Genomic DNA, 5440 nt, shown 5'->3' on the forward strand with positions numbered 1-5440 from the left:
TCTTTTCTACCCCTAAATAGGTCTTGAAATTTTGCAGTTGTGTATGATTTGATGTCCTTCTACTGGTCCTGTCGAATAAACTGAACAAAAATGATTAATGAAGCCTTTAGCTATCACTTATAAGCCCTTTATAAATAATACCTGGTGGTACCCCCATTATTGTAAAAAAAAGAGAGAAATTCAGTTTCAAATGTAATGGTGGTTTTAATTGACCATGGCTATAAAAATGTATCACCAGTGTAAACAAATGTAACAAGCTTACCACTTGCTGCATTTAATATACTGTACTGCAAAGATTTAAACTTTGAACAAAATGTCTGTGTGATTGCAGAAAGTAACTACAGATAAACTGAAGAGGAAATGTGACCTGTAATTTAACTAAGAAAGTATTCAACTTTATGGAAAAAGCTAAAATGGGCAGATCTGAAGAGGAATTTAAGTTTTTCTTGACCAGCACAAGCACCACCTCAACCCCCGTCCTCCTTTTTCCTCTCGCAGGCGGCTCCCACATGTTTAGACACGCTCTTACATCAGGAGAGGCCCAGAGGGTCGGCTCTTAAAAAAAGCAGTCCACTCTTTCCACTGTCTCAACCACTCTGTCCAGAACTCTCTATCCAGCAAATGCACGATTTTAAATGAAATGAATATTTCAGAGGCTGTGGCTCAAAGCTAATCCAGAAACACTGACACCTGAAAACGTTTATTTACATTAAGGCAAACAGTGAACTCGCAAACAGTGTAGAGGCCGGATTGGCGCAGAGAGTATTCATGTTGCTAGGCCCTCGTCTCTGTGCTTCAGCCAGCTTTCCTTCTTTTCCAGATGTTGGAGCTCCTCCCCGCTGGCCTGCCGCAGCCTCCTACAGCTTGAACCCAGCCAGCAACCACAGCTGCTACCAATCTGAAGACTTTCAAAAGAGAGTTTCAGACGATCCAGAAGAGAGGAAGACCCACTCTGCAGAGAGCGCCCAGGATCAGACTGGGCTTAAATTCATGAGCAGGTGATAAAAAGCAACACCAGTCTGTTTTAGGGGCCACTCCTACTTAACTACCATCGTATAGTAAAGTACGGTGCCTTTGATAGAAGTAAAGTTTTTACATCAACTTTAAATTTAGCTGTAGGTGGGGGTCTAAAGTCAAATGTGGAAATGCATGTTTACACAGGAAAGAGAAAAAAACAAATTTCTGCATTTCTATTTCTGTGCATTAAACCAAATCAGACTGAGGCTGTTTTCCTGCTCTGCACAGATCACAGACCTCTTCTCCGATGTCGGCTGAAAGCTGCTGCTTGGGGCCAGCTTTCTGTTGAGCTAAATGGAAAATCCAAGGAAAATGGCAACTTCCCCAAATCTTCTGTCTGCCTAAAAAATCTTTCTACAATATGAAACACTACTGGCCCACATGAAAAGCTCAGACAAGCAGTTGTACACAATGTTTAGGTTCATTCTGCATTCTGTACACTAAACTCTAGTCTTTCGTGTCATCGTTATATGCTTGAAAGGAGCACACAATTACAGTCCAAGCTGAAACTATGGGTTATAATTGCTAAAGTTCCAACTTTAATTTGGTTCTTTATTTTGTCATATATAATAGTTACTTAATTTTCTGGTTGGGGACAACATTACCTTGATTTTTGGAATTGTGTTTCACTATTTCTGACATTTTATCCATTTTTAAAAACTTAGACCTGCAATTATTGCTTTTCTGAGAGTTTTTTGTCGTGAACACAACCATCATGAGAATGTGAATGACATATCAACACCTTTTAAGTTGATATGCCTAACTTGTAAGCAAACGATTGCTTATTTAGACATCCAGCACAGAGCAACATGATCATTCATCTGGAGTCATGTTTCTTGCCAAGTGCATCTAAGTCCCATATTCACTTGCTCTTAGCTCTGTTTTTGGTCTCCACCATTTCCTGAGAAGAATATCTGGCTAGCTGCTTAAGGCTCGACTATGTTCATCAGCAGGTCACTAAGTTTGTCTGACTGCCATTTGGTGCTGAGCAGGTGTGAAAGTTGAGTGTGTGAGCTGGGCAGATCAATAATGAGATGAAACTTGCTATAAAGCTCTATAAAGCCCCTTTCATGTCATCACATTGTTTTCCTATTGTCATTTTATGCATTGTTATTATAGAAATATAGATTATAGTTGCTTTAAAATCAAGAAAATAATCAGCAGACTAATTGATGATAAAAATAGTCATTTAAATGCTTCAAAGTTTCCCAAAGCTGAAATCAATAACATGCTTCCCTGTTTGCCACACCCTGAAGGCAGAGAAAGCTGGAAAGATGGTAACTTGAGACACTATTTTAAAGTGCTTGATTGACTACAAAGGCTCAAGTTAGTGCCCATACACCAGAATCCTGCCCTGTGAATTTACATTCATCATGCTGACACCTTGACAAACTCTTCAAACTCACTCACTACATCACTATTACTTCTTCTCAGCAACCGAACTAAGGAATGTATCTTGGAAGGCCTCTACTTTGCCTTTTCAGCTGTTTGTAATATTTCCTGTGAGGCTGCTCTGCACATTTGATTATAAATTATGTTGCATGTAAGAGATTGGATGAGAGAGAGAGAAGGAGAGGAGGCAGGAATAGGGAGGCCCAGAGAAAGGAAAACGTTTGGAGCTCAACTTAGTATAAAGCAGAACCATGTCTTTCATATGATAAGTATTCACTCTGACTGCTTCTACAAGCTCCTGCTCCACTGTGTATGTGAAAGTGACAAAGCTTCTTCATGCCTCTACAGAAAAGTACTCCACCTCTGCACCTGGCAACAACAAACAGCTGACCTTTGACATCCAGGTTGCCAACAATGACAGAAAAGTCCCACCTAAACCTTAACGTTTCTATCCATTTATTCAAGGAAGTGCAACGGAGCGTCTGGGAGGGAGACATTGTTGTAGAGAAAACAAAAGTAATCACCACCTGCTAAACCACAAAGTCACAACACTCTATTATGTGATCATAGTTTACAGCATTATACCGAGGATAAGAATCTCTGGCTTTAATCCAGAACTGACAATGTTAGATGGTTATCAGGTTATAGACAAGAATTTGGGAATTTTACACATAGATAATTACACAGGAGATGTTAAATCTGAAAGAATCATGAGAAACTTTAATTTAAGAGGAAGAAGCCCACATTAAAATAGTAATAATGATGCTGTGTTTGAATCAAAGAGTTAATCTCTTCGCTCTTTCACACCCATCTGCACTATGTGACTACAGCTCCTCCTTCCAGCGAATGCTTTAGACATGATCCAGACTTCTCACATTTCATCTTGAAGCCCACCCACTACCTCCACCTTCCCCTTGGAATATGTCCACCCTCCACTGAGTAATGCTCATCAGCCTAATGCATCCGCATTCGTCATCCGTGATCTGTGTTTACATGGTGATCCAGCTTGTGAGGTTGGGGGTGAGCTTAAATGCTGGAGACAGTATGCACTAGAGGGGGCACTTCTGTGGGTGTGATCCCAGCCAACCCTCATAAGGAGATGACTCCTCAGCACATGGTTTGGATACAGACAGTATTCTGTACAGTTTATGTGGCATTTTTCCTTATCTGAATCAGGTCTCTTAGGATAGAAGTTGTTCAATGGAGTACAGATTTTAAAACTCTTGTGACAAACATCATCATTCATTAATAATGAAGTAACAGTTGTAGGTAAAAAACATTAAGGAAATTTTAGGAATGAGCTTTAAATGTTAGCAAAATTGTAGCAGTATGCAACAAAAAGGACTTCCTTATAATGCATTTTCTTTTTTCACTATTTGTTCCATGGCCCACTTTTACCACACACGTTTTCCACATTTTGCAGAACTGTTACACAGTTTGCTGAGACATGCTTTGGTCTTGATCCTTACACAGGAACTGTTTACTCTTCTACTTAGCACAGATATGAGAAAAACATTCAGCCAGAAGGTGGCATGCTCAAGTCCTTCATGGATTCTGATGCCTTATATTTTGGCCACATCATGTCAAAATGTGCCAAAGCTTGAGTGTTGTGATCCAATCTGGAAGTGCAATTACCTCTGAGGTTGAGAGACAAACACATGGGCATGGTTTTGCGAGGTCATCTGTTGTGTCTCAGCTCGTGTCTCCAGCTGACTGACACTAATTCTTCAGTCCTGATCTCCTGTGAAATCTCAAGAGGAGAGGCTGTTTTCTCTGGCCTCTGCTCACAGCTCTGCTCACTCTGAGGACAAGGCCTCGCAGCATGATGATCCCAGAGGGGTCGTACCTATGCTTTTACTTCAGCACTGAGGCCTGAGGTTGGCAGGATGACCTCTGAGTTTAGACGACATCTAAATTGTTCCAGGTGGGAAACATCGGGAACTGTTGTGTACTCATTATATAAATATTTTTAAATCATAAGATAACCCTTTTTAAGAGTTATACACATTCTGAACCAGTCATTTTCAGGTCTGTCCTCTTTACTTCAGACATAATGTGACATAAAGAAGAAGAAAAGACTGCAGGTTTTCCTAACTTGTGAGATGCTTGTGATTCATCCTCTCTGAACTCAGATGTTTCGTCTGCCAGCAGGCTGAGTGTGATTAAACTCCCCCAGAGAAAATGCTGCACCACATACAAAGACATCATTAGGACCACAATAAGAGACTCCACCCTTTGCCTCCTGATCTGAGAGTGTTTTCTAAAGAGAGAGCTGCCGATCCAAACCTTTTATGTGTCCTTCATGCCACCGAGAGCCTGCATTTGTGCACACATTGAGCATATTTAAACTGAATTTGAAGTGTCAGGCTCAGGATTGAAACGTGTATTTTTGTAGAATATGTATTTTAAGTACAGTAAGGAAGACCCGCCCCCCATATAAAAAAAACCCCAACAAAAACACAAACAAAACAAAGAACTGAGATGTGCTCATGTTATACAGCCTGTATAGTTGAGGTGTGTGTGGGTGGAATATACATAGCTACAGGTCATATAAAAGAGGTAGCCAACTTGTTAAGGCTTGTACTGCCCTAAAGGGACTGAAGCAAAAGATTGTAGGAATCACTTTCTCTCTCTCTCTCTCTCTCTCTCTCTCTTTACACACACACACACACGTGCACACACTATCACACTACTGTAACTATATATATTCCCTCTTACCTCTTGCCAAAAACACACACATGTACACTAACATGTGCTATTATTCACATGCACTCCATATATTTTCACCCTCTCTCTGCCTCTCACCAACACGCGCACAGCTATGAGGAGCCCATTAACGCTGATGGAGATATGTATGCGGCTCACATCTGTCACATGACGCTGCCGTGGCAACACCAGCTGCCGTGGTTACCGGAGGCCTGCTTCTGTAGTGTTATGGGATTTGGTTATTACAGGATGGCTAGCTACCTGTGTGCAGAAATACATCCCTTTGAGGAAAGACTGCAGAGCAATAATACTCCACCATTTGATC

Source organism: Morone saxatilis, unplaced genomic scaffold (assembly GCF_004916995.1).
Source record: "Morone saxatilis isolate NCDOM2014 unplaced genomic scaffold, NCSU_SB_2.0 Contig1, whole genome shotgun sequence".
Classification (NCBI taxonomy): Eukaryota; Metazoa; Chordata; class Actinopteri; family Moronidae; genus Morone; species Morone saxatilis.